Raw genomic sequence first — 17,268 nt, forward strand, 5'->3', positions numbered from 1 at the left:
TATCAATAATATACGACGAAAATATGGAGGAATTGGGATTTATCAAAGTACATTGTGGGCAAAAGCGAATTTTTAAAGTGAGATTATCACACCTTGACATAATAAAATCCGAAGTGTCAAGGGAAGACCGGCGCGCTGTAAGGCCAGATTATTTATTCACGGCTTTAAAAAAGCAACAAGTAATAACATTAAAAAATAATATATCGATATGTCTCCGGAAGAAAATGCTGAAAGGTGCACCGATATTAGCCGGAAATATATTAGATCCCGCATTTATCAGCAATCTTATTCAGCATGATGATGGCTATCGGGTTTTAAGTGGAATTAGAAATTCACCATCGCATTGGGAAGCCGAGAAAAAGAAGGTTTTAGCAATGATTCGACAATTTGGGGTTCCCTCTCTATTCCTTACTCTTTCTGCAGCAGAAACACGATGGCCGGAATTGCTTAAGATGCTGAAGTTAGTGGTGGACAAAGAGGATATAACTGAAGAAGAAGCTGAAAAACTCACTTATCTTGAGAAGGCGCGACTTATTCAATCGGACCCATTTATTTGTGGGACATATTTTGAGATAAGATTTCAAGAGCTTCGCAAAACCTGGTCTTCTCCAGTTGGACCATTTGGCGCATATGGAATAAGCCATTTTTACTACCGAATTGAATTTCAACACCGGGGATCTCCCCATGCTCATTTAATGTTGTGGCTAGATAAAGCACCTCTTTTTAAGCAGGATGAATCAACCTCCACAGATGATATCGTGGCATTTGTTGATAGGATAATTTCATGTGATAGTAAAGAAATAGGGAAGATCTTGTTGAGTTGCAAACCCATAGGCATACTCACTCTTGTCACCCAAAACCAGGAAGGCCTTGTCGGTTTGACATACCTTTTTTCCCAATGGACAAAACTGAGGTTCTTTTTGAATTGGAAGCTAGCGAACCCGGAGCAAAAACTTCCAAACAATTGGCTATTTCTTTAAGGGAAAAACTGAATAACATTCCTACAGAAATAGAATCTTTCGAAGCTTTCTTAGCGTTTGTTGGCGTAACGCGAGAACAGTATATATTAGCTATTAGGAGTGGATTAACCAGGCCGAAAATCATGCTGAAGCGATTGCCGAAAGATGTCTATGTTAATCCGTTCTCTAAGAAAATTATTGAATTATTCAAAGCTAACATGGATATACAGTATATTCTGGATCCCTTTGCCTGCTCACAATATATTGTAAATTATATAAACAAAGGCGATCGCCATATGTCCCGCTTACTGAGGAAGCGAAACATGGTAACAAAAGTGTGCAAGAGTCTCTCCGAAGCATTTCAAATGTGTTTTTAAATGCATCGGAAATATCTGCTCAGGAAGCGATATATTCATTGGTAGGGTTGCCGTTATCCATGCCAAGTGAAAGGGTTCATCTATTAAAAAGCATGAAAGAACTGGAAGCAATGGATCCAAGCAGTATTGAAATTTTTAAGACAAGCCTCATTGACTATTATATTAACAGACCTGCTACGCAATATTTTGAAAAGATGTGTTTGGCTTACTTCGCTTCGAATTACGCATATTCAAAAAATGCCTCCAAGACGAAAAATGTCGAGCTTTCGGATTCCGAGGAAGAAATTGAACGAGAATATACTGTCAATAGTAATTGGGTGAAGTCATTAAATAATTTAGGTTACGTACGGCGGCGACGAAAAGGGAAGGTCATACGATTTTGTCGATTCAGTCGTGCCGAGAACGATGAAGAGTTTTATCGCGAACAGCTTATGCTCTACTACCCGTGGCGAAATGAGCAGGTGGAGTTATTAGATCCCAACATTAATCTCCGTGAGAAATTTGAAGCTTGTTTAGAAAGTATAAAAGTGGCAAGTTCACCTTTCAACCGGCTGGGAGGTGAAAACCAATTTGAACTGCTTCTTGAAGCGATGCGAGCAGCAGAAGATGCTGTGAATGAAGTAGAAATTGGCAGCTTAGAGGGCCAACCGCTGAAAGATTTCGAATATGACGAACAAATAGGTGACGTGAATGAAGACATTATTCCCGGTGGTCGCCCGCGATCAGATGAAAATGAATGTGTCGCGGAGTTCGTTAGACAACCCTCGTCTATATCTGAACAAGAATTACAAGCCATGACCAGATCATTGAATGCAGATCAACGAGATCTGTTGCAACATGTAGTTTATTTCTTTGAAACTGCTTCGGTTTCAACTCCTCCAATTAACATATTTGTAAGTGGAGGAGCAGGAGTAGGGAAAAGCTTACTAATTAAAGCGATATACCAAAGCGTCACACATGTCTTCAACAGAAAACCAGGTAGTCATCCAGATGACATACGAATACTTCTCTGTGCACCTACTGGGAAAGCGGCCTTCGGGATTGGTGGTCAAACCATACACAGCGCATTTGCGTTGCCTGTTTCACAAGCAGGGTACACAATGGCAAATTTATCTGCAAGTGTAAGCAATACACTTTCCTGCAAATTAGCTCAATTGAAATTAATAATTATTGATGAAATTTCCATGGTTGGGGCACGCACATTTCATCAAATTAATCAAAGATTGCAGCAAATCTTTGGAACGAAAGAACATTTCGGGGGTAAATCAGTTATAGTTGTAGGGGATCTTAGGCAGTTGCCACCAGTGGGTGATAATTGGATTTTCCAACCAAACTTTACACGGAATCCCTTGGCGAGTTTAGCGGGGGCCCCACTCTGGGAGATTTTCAAGTTTTTCGAGTTAAAAGTAATTATGCGTCAAAAGGATGATACGCCATTTGCTGCAGCATTAAATAATATGGCCTCTGGGGGAATGACGCACGATGATTAATTTGTTTCACACAAAACCTTAAAAAAGAAGCCTGGGAGAACCAACAGATCTGTGAACTCGAAAAATACAGGGAGCAGCCGCACCAGGTGCAGAAGTTTTTCCAATAAGTCAACAGAATGAAGCCTTACACCTCGGTGTTCATCCCGCCAAAGAGGACAATCTGATTTTCAACAGAATGGGCATATTGTAGCGATGGGTTGAATATTTTGATGAACTGCTGAACGATCAGAATATCAGCGAGTTGGAGGTCCCGCCAACTGAAGACGGACAAACACTGCCACCACCAATTATAGAAGAAACAGTCCATTCAACTCATCGGCTTAAAAATCATAAGTCGCCAGAAGCCAATGAAATTACAGGTGAACTGATTGAATATGGAGGCGATCAACTACATCAAGCGGTTCATGAACTTATTCTCAAGGTGTCGGACAGCGGATCAATGCTTGACGGTTGGCAACGAGGCATTATCTGTCCCATACATAAATGTGTCCGGATAGCTGAGTGGTTAAAGCACAAGGCTGTCATACGGAAGGTCGCGGTTCGAATCTCATTGGTGGCAGTGGGATTTGTATCGTCATTTGACGTCGGATACCAGTCGACTCAGCTGTTAATGAGTACCTGAGTCAAATCGGGGTAATAATCTCGGGCGAGCGCAATGCTGACCACATTGGCTCCTACAGTATACTGTAGTGTACCGTTACGGTCTTGAATGAAGTGCTCTAACACGCTTCAAGGCCCTGATCCAATATGGATTGTTGCGCCAACGATTATTATTATTATACATAAGAAGGGAGATATCACACAGTGCAGTAATTATAGAGGTATCACGTTGCTGAGTAGCATCAATAAGGTATTCTCCTCTATCTGGCTAGGTCGGATGGCCCCATGCGCCCAGAACGTCATCGGCCCATACCAAAGAGACTTCTCTCCAGGCAAATCAGCAACAGATCAGACTTTCTCCTTGTAATAAGCGATGGAAAAACGGTTGAAATATGACCATCAATTGCAGCATCTTCTCACTGATTGGATTGGATAGCCACTGTCCATAGTCAGAAGAGAATTCGGTATCCCGGTGAAATTGAAAAGATTGACTAAGCTGACCCTGACCAATGTGCGACGCCAGATAAAACCATCAGCATCACTCTCGAAATCATCCGACATCAACAATGATCTAAGACAAGAAGACGCCCCATCGTGCACCCTTTTTAACCTAGCCCGGGAAAAAGTGATCCGTGCTGCTGAAGTAAATGCGAGATGCACCATCCTCTTTAAGGCCACCCAACTATTGGCCAATGCTGAAAATATCGACATTATGGGAAGAACGAGCCTATTTGTACAAACTGCTTACAGATTGAGCAAACGGTGCGAGATCTTGGATTGCATACCAATGAAAGCAAGGCGAAATATATGATGGCAAGGTCAGTATCCAAAACCAAGCAACGAACAAAATCAAACCGCATTGGTCAAACGAGAACAACGAGACTTTTCGAGAGAGAATTTTCTCCTATCTAGGGTCGGAAATCATAGACGAAAACAGCTGTGACGATGAAATCCGCGCACGGTTGTTAGCAATCAACAGAGCCTATTTCACCTTACAAAAACTGTTTCTCTCGAAACACCACACCATGGGGTCAAAGCTCTTACTGTACAAGACCATGATCTTACCAGTCCTGATATATTCCTCATAGGCATGAGTTCTTAGCAAGAAAAATTGCGAACTCGTGCCCGCGTTCAAGAGAAGAATTTTATTCCGTATATGACGACGAAATCTATGAGCGATACCATGACCGTCTGGTTGTGGATAAAACCCGGCTCATAGGTTGCGGCGGGCGAGTTACTTAATACGTATGGGTGAGGATGAGGGCAACATCAATGGTAGAAAAAGAAGATGAGCCTGAGCCTGAGATGAAGCGGTGGCGTCGGCCAGGACGCCAGATGGCTTTTAGGGATATCGAATAGCTGGACGTTGACCCAAAACTGGGATGTCTAGAATTCCTTATTAAGGCAGGCCTAGGCCGGTCGTTGCGCCAGGACATTACAAGCACTGACTGACTACGGAAACGTCGAGATGGATCGGTGAACATCAGGACGAGACGCACTGAAACTCTGTTGCCTTGTAGAAGTACAAGGAGTGCAGCGTGGTGTGCGTTGTGTCAAAAGGAATTTCATCATTCCATTACTGATGATAGCAGAATGCCTGCACCTTGCAGGTGCTCGTAAGCCTTTTGTTGGTCCTATAAAAGACATTATCAGTAGATGTCTCATCCACAATAATAATCAGCAATTAACAAGTCAGCGTAGCATGTGTATGCAGATGCGCTCATACGGAATAAAGCCGCCGGGTTTGATGGCGAAACGAAGGAAGCAGGCAGACTTGAAACATCACCAACACCACCATAAACACCACCAAAACCAAGGGTTTCAGGCTGACTGTTCATCCCACTCTCTGTATTTGCATTAATGGGCAGAGCATTAAAGGGGTTGATCAATTATTATATCGAACAACTGTTGTTTTTGCCGTCAGCGTTTACTGTTTGTCCAAACGTTAGAAATGAAACTATCTACACACTAACATCAAGTTGAGGTGAGGTTCGTATCAATTTCTGTCTGTCTGTCAGGAATAGCACATGAGAAGCTTTCAACAAGTCATGTCCGCGCTATGTCATCAGGATATCTTCACCTGAGATAGCGAACGGAGAACTTCGACGACGTATGATTCACAGATCCATAAGTGCGCTGATCAGAAGTCGGAAACTGCAGTATATAGGTCACACATTAAAGAAAGGTGACAGGGCGAGTTTTTGGCAACCATTTAAGCTTAGGTAAAGGAGAATCCAATTTTTGGTCATGTGAGAAGCACTGTTAAAAGCAAATCTTAGCTAACGAAGGTACAATTACTTCTACCGCTTTTTCAGGATCCACCCCAGTCGACACAATTCAAAGTTGTCGAAGCGTCAAGATTTTCGCATTACCATGTCGTCTCCAAATAAGCTCCTTATGTCGACCTTTTTACAGACAATGTGATAAAAAACTGTCGAAAGCTACCATCCAATGAGCACATTCAATAGGACCTTACGTCTGAAGGTCCAACGTAGTCATATTCTGAAGATCGCAAGCCTGCTCTTAACTCTCAGAGCTAATCGTGAAGCTATTATTATCCAAGCTAAAACAATATTTGGACAAGAAGGAAATCGTTCCCCGCCACCAGGAAAAAAATATGGAACTGCCGAACACAATCGACAAAGTTTAACATGAAAGCCTAATGAAAAGCAGGAAAATCTAAATAAAAACAAATCATAAACTAGAAGCTCCGCGCCTCAGGTATGAACGGTCTTCCGTTTGTATGTAGCTCGTATTGGAAATGTTATGAATATTTGCGACTATTCGATTCAATGTGGCAATGACATTGTGACAGTGCGAAAAAGCAAATTTGGCCTATTATAACATTATTAATAATAGTAATATTTTCACCAAACTTTCCACTATAGTGAACCCCGCCCCTTTAGATTCCTCCTAAAACTACAAAATGCTGCATCCCATTATTCATCACATTCAATTATAAACTATTAATAATTTCATTTTAGCAGATATCGGAATGGAAACTATTCTGAGACGTCTAGCATCACCATGATTTTTTTCAAATTTTTCGGCTGGATAGTTTGTGAGAATGAGTCCTAGGAAAAAATGTATCCTAAGATACTGAGAACGGTCAGTTCCGCATCGTGAAGAAGATGAAGATAAAAGACGAGGTTAATCAATTAAAACGAACGTATTCTGCAGAACTTGCTATGCAGATGAATATGTCAGTCGATATCAGTGGTAGAATTTGTATAAAATTTTGTGTCTTGATGATTTGAAAATATTGCAGAAGGCCTATGGTGAGGCAACCTTTTAGGAGAGCCGTGAAGTTGTTGAACATTTGAGTACCGACAGCGATGGCACGTGGGTGTTGTTTAATGGCAACCACCAACTTTCCTTGACTGAAACCTCGCGTTGTCATACAAAAGAATTGAATTTCTTGCAGACCGCATCCTTTTATTATCCACTTTATTATATTTGGACAATTTTCTAGCATCCAGAAATTGACAAAGTGTACATTAATCTTGCGTTGGTCGTAGAAATACTGATTGAGTTGCCGGTTGATCTATATACCGATTCTGGGCCCAAGTTCCATATTACTATAGATAAGTTAAAGGTCCACGCTTCTAAAAGTTTTTCATATTCCATAAATATCATCTTGTAAATAATCTACGCCCCTGGGTTTGTTAACAAATGAATAACGCTAGCTTACCTTCAAAGAAAATTCATTTCTAATTCAATCAAATCCATACGAACCTGCAAAGGTGAAAAAAATAGATATTTACCATTTTATTTGTTAATAAAAGACAGAGGAAAAGGTTACATCTGGACAACTTAAATTGAAAAAACACGGTTGATTATAATATAGATTAGAAACAAAGGTTTTACAACAACCTCATGATGAACAATCTCCACCTAGTCCACACCACAAAGCAAACACTTGTATTTTCTTAATGATAATGAACTAGGGTGATCTGATCTACTCACTTTCAAAAATCTAGCAGAACGGCTAGAACCCTATACGGTTAAAAGATATTAGCAGAAGAACGAAAAATAACGAGGCAATTGGGTACGCAAATGAAGCTAGTATAATAAACTAAACACATAGTTTATATATAATTATGTCTACATGATTGCCAATATCCCCTAAATATCGCAACCGCTCACACTGAACAGTGTTTTAGCTCTCTCCAGGCCTCTTGGAGAAGGCTACACCCCTTTTCTCCCGTACTGCGCCATGAGTTTTTAGATCTTTGTATATACGCCCTCCATGCCAAAGAATGTGAATCCACTAAAGGGGAGTATAATAGTTCTTGGTGGTTCTATCTACCGAGTGAGTTCATAATTGTTCTTCACTGTCAACATGAGGCTCTACCGTTCCTTGATATGCTTCAAGCTCAATCTTTCCAGGAAAAAGTGCAGAACGCAGAGACATTTTTGATCAAATTCGAATACCAAATTGCAATCCTGAACGTCTTAAACGTCTAGGTTTACGTCTAGTTGGGTCCACCACGCGCACCGATAATCTCTCATGGCTTCTAGGGCCGGGAAACCACCATCTAACAAACTCCTTTTTCTCCTCTACAAAGCTCGGTGTTCTCATGGTGAATTTAGACAAGCCCACTAGGGTTCTCTGCTGAGACCACCTTAAAATCGGTGCACTACAAATGGAGGTGCCAATCATGAAAACCTTGGTTATTAAGCTTTAGGTGTGTTGTTCCAGCTCTAACATTTTGCCACAAATACTTCCGCATACTAAATTATGCTTTTGACATTTAACCCCAGGCAGCAACTTACGCAACCGTTTTATTTTATTTCGCTGTTGTGTTTATATTCTCGTGTAAAGGAAATAAATTCATAAAGAGTTACCTCGTGCATGTGATCAACTCCTGAAATACCGAACCTTATCCCAAGGGAGCCGCAAATGTTTCCAGTATTTATTACATGATAACAAAAAGGTAGGTTTCCCTTTCTACTAAAAATTGTTCGTAAATGCGTACATATTCCAGGAGCCTTTCACTCCCTTATTCAATGTTTAGCTAAGCCAAAAGGAAAAGCTTCCTTTTTAAATTTTTGTGTAAAACAAAACCCTTTTAAAATCGATTTATTGTCTGTCTGTCACACACACTTTTTTTACAAACGGTTACTCCTATTGATGTGAAATTTGGTAGGAAGGTGGAAACTATGAAACTGCATGCAGTCAATAACATTGTTCTACGTTGAGTTCCAAGGGGGGTTCCCATACATGCCAAATGGGGTATAAATTTTTTCACCGAATATAGTTATGTGTGGTATCAAATGAGAGGTCTCGATTAATAATTTCAAGAGCAGTTCTGACACTTGATACAAGAGGGACGAGTGTCGGGGTTGGAAACGCTACTCAACCGAAAAGTCAGAAAAAAATTACGAAGCTACCACTATACGGTGCCAAACGTCCAATGGGTCACCAGCTTGTTTGCCCTTTCACCAAAAGTTGTACCTAGTGATGCAGGATCGACCACATCCTCATCCCCAAGAGCGTATTTTCCTTTGCTGTTAGCTGGAAGTCTTTCCAAGTTCACGATATCCGGTCCATGTGTATCTATTTACACATATTGATATTAAACCATTTGTGACCACCAATAATATGCCTTTCTTCCGCTTTTCCTGATTTAAATTCGTAGTCCGTTGTGGAATATGGTTGTGCCTTGCACCTTCTTTTCATCGACTTTAAAGCAGCCTATGACAGCATAGCCAGGGTAAAACTGTTCATGGCCATGAGAGATTCCGACGAAATTAATAAGATTAACTAGGCTGACCCTCACCAATGTGTGAGGCCACATAAGTAGCAGGATCACTTTCAAGACCATTCAAGATCAACAACGGTCTAAGACAAGGGGAAGTGTATGCGCTTTCACACCTCTTTGCTAGCTAGTTAGACACGTCCCTCACGTGTCCTTTCGCCAATGCGTGGGACCACGCCGGACCTTGAGAATCAACAAAGAAATATCGCGTGAGCTTAGCGAAACGAAACACCCGAAATAAAGTCTTTCATTTGGGGGACTCCGTCTCCCTCATCCTCCATTTGTTGGCCTGATGTTACCAAAGTAAAATGGGAATCCCAAAGGCCGCTTCTCAAGATCATCTGAGGCAGAAGATATTGCTTATGATATGCAAAATGAATTTTGTTCATAATGTAATGTCCTTCCACTGCTCTTGATAATTAATTTCATTCGTGTTGGGCGACTAAAAACAAAATTCTTCACCGTTTGACACTCAATTTTGTCCAAATTTTTTTTTATTGCCTTTTTTGACGCTCCTATGTTATTAAAATGGCCACAAACTATGATGCCTAATCGATTTTCTATTGGGTTTTAGTCAAGGGAACGTGAAGACCAATCCAGAGTTATTACTTTATTAGCGACAAGTTAATCTTCTGTAGACCGTGACCCACAAACTGACGTATCAGCTTTCCCGATGGAAACCGCCTGAAATACGGCAACAAGTTGTGGGGTAGAATTTTTTTAATAGCTTTGGAAATTAGTTAACTAGAAAACAAAAACAAAAATAATAATAATAATAAATCAAAACCGAAAATAATAAAATCAAAACCGAAAAAATCCAATTAGGGAAATCCCCGAGATATGACGTCTCAAATGCACTTTGTTAAAATTTTCTTGTATCTGCAACTAATTTATTTTCATTTATGCACGTGATTAGAACGTTTGTGAAAAGCTTATATTGTGGAATAAGTCTTTTTTAAAAAGTATTAGGTGTAGACATCTTTACGGTTTCTTACCAGAGTAGAAGCAGATTGTCAGACGCTGCCTCACTTCTGCCCTGGAGCAGTGTGACCGTAGCGACTTGCAAATGTTAAATGCTCTTTTATATATAATAATTCTCAGAACACGACATGAACGCGAATTATATTGAGCGTAAATCCGCCCATACTTTGGGCTAAAGCTTGGTGAGAGCTGAAAATATTTTGTTATGTTCTCGATTATGTGTCTCTGCCCTGGTAAGAAACTGTAAAACCGTCTCCGCTTAATATTTTTTTAAAGTTTGGGTGCTAAACGAGGAATCCGGTCCAATATCAAGCAGATGCGAACTTAGGTCTCCTCAATCCTTAAACAAAATTATTTTTTTCATTGCAATGGCAAATAAAGGAAAAGAAATTTCCGTTAACGAAAGAAAAATCACCAAATCAAATTATGGAAGAAGGAAATAAGTTACAGGAAAATAGCGGGAGTCGTCAGAAGACAACATTCATCGATCCAACGGGTTGTTAACAACTTCAAATCAACAGGCGAGTTCGCAAAGCCGTTCTGGTCGTCCATCAATGTTCCCTGGAGAGAAAGGCGCGGTATTCTATTATTATTATACTGTTAAGGGAAAGTCGCACCGCGTCCTTAAAGAACTAGTGTGCCCCTTTTACTGGTTATAGTGTACCTATTGATCCTAGTATCGCAAGCAGGTCTATAACCGTCAGGAACTTTAGTATGTTCCCTACTTCCAGATCTTTTAGCTTTGCATCTGGCATTAAGTGTTCTCCCAGATGCCTCGACCTACTTTGCACAAGTGCCAGACACTCTCCCAGGACGTGTACAGAGGTTTCGTCATCCTCCTCACAAAACCTGCAGGCAGTGTCCGTAGATTTCCCTAGCTTCCCTAGGTGATAGTTCAGCCGACAATGCCCAGTGAGAAGTCCCACTATGATGCGGAGGTTCTCTTTGGTGACGTTTAAGCAATCCTTTGTGCGCATGGATTCGTATCCCCCAATAAGCACCCTGGACTGCTCCATCCCTAATAGGCTCGCCCAGTATAGTTCCCTCAACCGTTCCTCTTCATTTCTTAGAGTCATAGCCATGAAACCGTTTTCGATTCCACAAAAGGGTTCTGGCCCGTATAAAGGCCCCCCCCTTGGCTAGTTCTTTCGCTGCCTCGTTGCCTTCCAACCCAACATGGCCTGGAACCCAAAGTATCCAGACCTTTTTAGACGAGTCGAGTGTATTCAGTCTCTCAAGGCATTCCCACACCAGTTTAGAGTTCATCTGGTTGGACCTAAGTGTCTTGATCGCTGCTTGATTATCGGTGAGAAGAGCTATGTTCTGCCCCCTGTAGTTCCTTTGCAGATTAAAGGAGGCACATTTGTCATTGGCTTAAAGTACATTTTCATTGGACCAATGACACCGGCACCCGATCCCTCTGCTGTGAGGGATCCGTCAGTGTACCAAGTAATCAGTTGCTGGTTTAAGCCGTATGTCGCAGCCACGCTCTCCCAGTTTGCCTTGTAACTCCAACGTGCTTCAAACTTCTTATCGAAGTGAAACCTCGTTGTCATGTTATCCCTTGGTATCAGTAATTCGGGATACCGCCTAGAAAGAATATCAATCTTCCTTCGATTTAGGCAGCTTCCCGCCTCACTGATACTACCGTCCATCCTGAATATTGCCCTCCTTGCCTGCATCTGTATGTGCAGATGGAGGGGTGTTAATCCCTGAATGACCTCCAGGGATGCCGTTGGGCATTTTGTCATTGCCCCACTGATACACACGCAAGCCAGCCTTTGGAGCTTATGTAATTCCCTGGATTGTGTGCTGGATTCGGTTCGCGGTATTCTAGCAACGGTGAAAAAAACCTCGACTAACTGCAAGGGAGATGACAGTGGAAATCAAGCAAAAGTTCAATAAGCAAATTTTGGCGGATACCATTAAAAGTAGTAAATTACTTAAAGAGGCTGAATGCCGTGGACAAATCGCGCGGTGAAAACCTTTCCTTTCTCGAGGATTAATCGGAAAAAACCGCGTTGCCTTTGCTAAACAGTACGTAAATGAGTCAAAACCGATTTGTTTTCAGACGAAAAGAAATTTTGCATTTCGGAATAAAAGGACGAAAAATAGTATGGAGGAAATCAGGGACAGAATTTCAAAATGAAATTTTACTTTCTGCAGCAAAACCCGGTGGTGGCAGAGTAATGGTTTGGGGTGTATGTCGGCTAACGAGTTTATTGACTCAACAATGGATAAACTAGCTTACCTTAACATTTTAAGGAATAATTTGGAGCAAAGTGCCCGAAATCTCTGCTTGGGTAAAGAAAGATTATTTTCAACATGATAATGATCCCAGGTATACAGCCCAAATTTTCAGACGCTGGTTACTGTGTAATGTCCCAAAAACAGCTTCCTACACCTCCATCTCCAGACCTTAATTCCATTGAACATTTATGGCACTCACTCGAGAGAAGGATTCGTCAACACAATATAACCAGCAAAGAAATGATGAGAAATATTCTCAGAGAAGAGTGGGAGAAAACTTCATCTGAGGAGACAACAAAGCTGATCGATTCAATGCCTAACCGTCTACAACAAATCATTAAGAACCGAGAATACCCTACAAATTATTAATTGATTGTATGTTTGCAATTACCAGTAATTGTGAAATTATTATTAAATGTGTACGCAAGCTTTTTCCGCCTTAATTTTCTGTGTTGTAAAATTTAAGGATTTCTCAAAAACTATGAAAAATTAATAAAATTCTGCCTGCAGATAGCACTTTAAGAAAGTATCATAATAAATGTACTCAAGGAAAATGTTTCATTTCGTGTTAGTTTTTCAAGAGTACGATTTTATTGAAAGCAGGTGCACGCAGATTTTTCTGCTAAATGTATGAACGCGTTATATGTATGTTTTCGCCGCTTTTCAACCACTCATCTCAAAATTGAATATTTTGCGCACACTTTGTCGACAAAAAATTCCAACAAATTAACATTAGGTCCAAAAAATATTATTTATAAGCTTGTCCCATTGTCTGCATTGAACATACAAAGAATTTATTTTCACGCTCAATTCAACCCTCGTTCATAGTTTTGCCAATTACAATTCGCAAGCCAAAATCATGAGCACAACTTTCAGATTCTTCAACAATTCAATTTACATCCATTACCTCATTGTAACCGAAGCATGACGCAATGGTAGACAAAACTTGGATTTGCAAATCTCAGCGACGCCCACCCGTTATTAGTCATTTGCGCTCCAGCTCACGTGTGCCAGGTGATCAGCCAAGATGAAGCCTTTCAACCTGAACCGCCGTTCTTAGGCGCTCTCGACACTTTACAGTGTACAATGTAGCATTCAGCTAAAGAGTGTCATGCGAGAGGACTGAAATCAATGAGTTACCTTCAACTTCAATGCAAGCTCTACGTTCACATTCAACTTAGTATTTATGAATGAAAGCTCCCGTGAGCTATTGCCACTTTCTCGGCAACAGTGACCTTCCCTCCCTCGCGCCCCCTTCAAAGTCTACAACCACCATTGGCGGCAAGAAGTTTTGCGAGTCCATGCAGACGACACGGCCAAGTTCCACTTGTCACATGGTGGCTGCTTTCAATTCCCCGGTTTCATGCGAGTGGCATGGGCTTGTCGGGTATTCCCCGGGCCCCTCCGAGACTCAATGACTTCATGCGAGCGCCAGCGCTACGCTACACGGAAAAGCACGCGAAATTATGTTTATACTGGCCGTGCTTGGACGTTTCGTTCTGGGCTGGGTGTGTGCGCCATGCTTTCCCGTTCACCCTCATAGATTGCGTTCAACTCCATTCAAACTCAAGTTGACTGGGTCGGTTCTTCAGAGCTGCATGATTGCGATCCGTTTCAGTTACGATTTTGCCTCCGATACGGCTGAAGGTGCGTGGATTTTCTTCTATCGGGCGAAGTAACAGTGCCAGTCTCGTGGCTGGGAACAAGTCCAGAGGATATTCAAAGGAAAATTCTCAAGGATATCATTTAATATCAAATTGTGCTGATCGATTGATAGTGATTGAAAGCGATAATTTCTATTCAATTCGCCAATTGAACGCACCGTGAATCCTGTTTTGTGTACTCAAAAATTCCTTAAAAGTGATTTTTCGGTGAAAAGTGTGTTTTCAAAAAATTTTCATTTGGCGATTACCAGGAGCCTTTGAAAATAAATTTTGGATGCTGTGAATTTCATCAAGTTGTGAAAAGTTTCGCGAAGAAAATTCAGTGAAAATTTGAAATCCCGCTCCTGTCGCCGGCACAGCGAGCACGGCCAGTGGTAAATGTTGGCTAATTTTTAAAAATTAAATCTCAAAATGTTATGCTGCGCTGGATGCAAGTCTGAAGTGGATGGATGAGGTTCGAAATTGTTTCGATGCCTTTTTGTCCGTCCGCCTGAACTCAGCACAAATGAGGATGAATTATTGATACGAAAACCACATGCGGAATATTTCAGATGAGGGCGACACTCGCATTACGAGCGTTGCAGAGTTTTCGATTGCACAGAGCTCCCCGATTTAGAGAAAATTCATATAATTTTAGCACGCTTGGCTGAGGATACGCCTTTTTTTATTTTATTATTTATAATCTGCGAATGGAAAATAGAAATAATTTGACTTCTGATCTGTGTATTTACGATTCCTAATGATAAGTTGGCGGCAGGTTGTAGAGAATGCCTCTCATTTCCACAGAAATATGTTAAAAGTTTCTTTGGTTCTTTTTGCCGGAGATGATATATGTTTTGATAATGGCAAACTGTGAAGCTACAGAATTTTGAAAATTCATGCAAAGCTCTTCGGTAATATTCGTAACTTTTTTGTGATAAATATTCCAACCAAAGTAATCAAATTGGGAAGGAATTATTGCAGATGAAATTCGCAGATAAATATGTTTAGTTATCGCAAACTGTCACAATATTTGCTGGCGAAATATTTCGCTAATACAGATATTTGGACAAGTATGTTGTGCAGGTGCCTCTATTTTATTCTGCCAGCATAGGCAGGGGTAAATCGAAGAAACACAATTGTGAAAAGGATTTTGTAGATAGGTCGTGAAAAGCCTTAGACTTCAACCAGATTTGTCAATCGGCTTAGGTTTCTAGTTGCCAAATCTTCACCATTACCACAGACTAGTCGCATTTCCCTACTGCTTCGTCGCCTTGTTTTGTAGATTTTTTTCTACCTCTGAGATTGTTTGCTGGGTAATTCGTTGGTTCTCATCCCAATGGCTTGGTCAAGTTTCTTGCCGTCCACCAATTTTTTAGAAGTTTGTATTAAAATCAACGTGCTTCAGAGTAGGACATGACTAAAGAACGCTTAGCAGAATTAATAATTTGTTTTAGAAATTCATGTAAACTTTCCTTTCCCGTCCTAATATATCACCAAGTTATGCATCCTTGTTTGTGCATGGGCTTGGTTTCACCTTCCAGAGGTCTCTAAACATACAACCTTAAGTGGCTAAAAGGTTTTTCAACTCTGAGCTTCTGGAAATGTTCGTCCTTGTCTTTGTGAAGTTTTCTGAAGTTTATATCATTCTTTCCCCTTTTTTGGGAAAGAAGAAGTGATTAGGTCTGAACTTTGGCCGGAACTGGGGAGACTGCTGTATAAAATATCGGAACCTCCGATTTACCTTGTTTACATCACATAATTGGATTTATTTGAATTGCGTCTTTTCTGACATCTGAAATTGGTATTGTGACGATGTCATCTACAAGTGCTACTGATCTGGTGGTATAGACGAAAATAGTAATGTGGTGTAAGCTAATATATGTCCAGTGAAATATTCCCTAGTCAGATTGAACAACATAATTGTGAATTAATCTTCCTCCGCTTGGAAGAATCAATTTTTTTCCTGTAAATCACACCTTGATACTCACATTACTTGATCCTAACGATTCTTGCGTACGTCTTTTTACATGGATCCCCCGCTCATTTCTAGTACGTCGGTTTTTTGGCTTTTTAGAAAACTGCCGATAGTGATTTGAACACCATAAACCATTCGTATTTTCAGAGGACTTTCCCGATCTATCGTGTTTTGATCTCTTAGTTAGCAGTTGTGTTAGATAAGCCTCGCATCCCTCGTATGAATGCTGAGCCGGAACCCAATATAAATTAGTGCCGCGACTTTAGTCATGGTGAAGTTCTCATTGCAGTTTGCAAATCATTCGGTGTTCGAAGACGATTGTTGGATCACTCCTATATGGAAGACACTCATGTTAAGCCCTCAGGACCTTCAAGGCTTTATCCATATTCTATAGAAGAAAGATAGGACGCAAATCGTTAAGGTCAACTAAGCAGCTTTTTTCAGTATTGGAAAAACAAACATTTTTCAAATTTCGAGAAATTTGCCACTATTTAGACAGTTGTTAAGAATAATAGAGAAATTACCTTAATCACCAGCATACACTTCTGTATAACACAATTGGAAATTTGACCCAGGTTAATGTTTTTTTGTTGTCAATCAACAAGATCGACGAAAGTCGGCCAGAGCTCTTGTTGTTGTTGTTTGCTGTCGGCTTATTGGACAAACGGGTCAAAAATAAGCCAACTAACGAAATATTATAATATTGTAATGTTGGTATAGAAAACGATTATAGAAAGTGGGAATAATTTGAGCTCGAGGAGTTGGCTGGGTGACTTAATTCACCACTGTTTGAGCACCTCAGTTCTATGGTTGATTTAAAGCCTTAAATAGATACCTTATAACTGTGGATGCAGTCATTGGAAAAGTTCGGCTCGGCTTGTTCCGGTGTTCTGTATATTTAAATAGACAAGTCCCACTCCATTGGCCCTAGACCATGAGGTTAACAGCCTTGAAACAATAACTGGTGTTCACACCGAAAGAGGCCCGAGACTTAACTTGAAAGAGACTTCGAACTTGAAACGTACGCAATATACAATGCAGCAGGAGTTCTGAGAACAAGAACCTAACCATCCAAAAAATCTCAAAAGATCACAACGATGCACTTATACGACATTTAGGAATGATGAAAAATATTCCCTTCCTTGACGATTCTTATTAAATTTTGGATGATTGCAGGGATTTATTTTGGATTATTCATTATATTATTTGACATTTTCGTTAGGTTTTT

General features: G+C 40.6%; 2 protein-coding genes across 7 annotated transcripts in view; one reads left to right on the plus strand and one right to left on the minus strand.

Annotated features, from left to right (window-relative positions):
* The window catches only part of LOC119650302 (HIV Tat-specific factor 1 homolog), a 471,609-nt gene that overhangs the window by 305,833 nt on the left and 148,508 nt on the right, over positions 1 to 17,268 (minus strand). The gene's annotated exons all lie outside the window — the stretch shown is intronic.
* LOC119650301 (trichohyalin) overlaps positions 14,015 to 17,268 on the plus strand; it is a 96,031-nt gene continuing 92,777 nt past the window's right edge. The window contains exon 1 of one of the 3 annotated variants that reach the window (XM_038052940.1): positions 14,015 to 14,457. The gene's annotated coding sequence lies outside the window, so the exon portion shown is untranslated. The remainder of the gene's footprint in view (positions 14,458 to 17,268) is intronic. The other 2 variants (XM_038052939.1, XM_038052941.1) reach the window with 2 other exon arrangements.

This window comes from Hermetia illucens, chromosome 2, assembly GCF_905115235.1.
Source record: "Hermetia illucens chromosome 2, iHerIll2.2.curated.20191125, whole genome shotgun sequence".
In the NCBI taxonomy this organism is placed as follows: Eukaryota; Metazoa; Arthropoda; class Insecta; order Diptera; family Stratiomyidae; genus Hermetia; species Hermetia illucens.